Source organism: Penaeus monodon, chromosome 24 (assembly GCF_015228065.2).
Source record: "Penaeus monodon isolate SGIC_2016 chromosome 24, NSTDA_Pmon_1, whole genome shotgun sequence".
Classification (NCBI taxonomy): domain Eukaryota; kingdom Metazoa; phylum Arthropoda; class Malacostraca; order Decapoda; family Penaeidae; genus Penaeus; species Penaeus monodon.
In genome coordinates this window covers 32,231,586-32,232,185 of record NC_051409.1, presented here as the reverse complement: position 1 = coordinate 32,232,185, position 600 = coordinate 32,231,586, and positions in this window count along the sequence as shown.

The following is a 600-nucleotide window of genomic DNA, read 5'->3' as shown; positions in this document are numbered from 1 at the left end:
AGGCCAATCAAACCTAATTCACTGATCTTAAAAGAAACTGACATATCACTCACGCAAATCAATATTCCTCTTTGGGCACCACGTGTGAGCGTACGTTCCTCATTGTAATGATCATTAAGCTTCAGCACTTCGCATTTATATCGAGGCTAGACACGGAGAGGGGGTAAGGATGACAGTAATGCTTGAGGGGCCAATGTTTATGAGTGTTAATGTCCTTGTCGATGGTTATGATAGCCAGAGAGGCCCGTAGATGTGGGGCTATGTAGGCCTGAGTGTTTGCATGTAGGCAGTGTGTTAGTATCAATATGGCTCTTTCCATAATTGATTTTAATGGGTGGTCATAGGCCTCGGGTTGACGGGGACACCAGCTGGTATTTTCTCTTCTCATAGAATATTCGCATCGGAATCGCTCATTTGGAGAAATATGTTGAGGTAATGAAGATTAATGGCGGGGACGTAGTGATTATAGAGGGCATTATATTCGGTGCATTTTTATCCATAGGCAGTGACCGATTTTGGTTTTAATCTTTGTAACAGCAAAAGCTCTTGTCGTTCCTGTTTTCGCTGACTTTTCTTTTTGACTCTTTACTCGGTATTTCA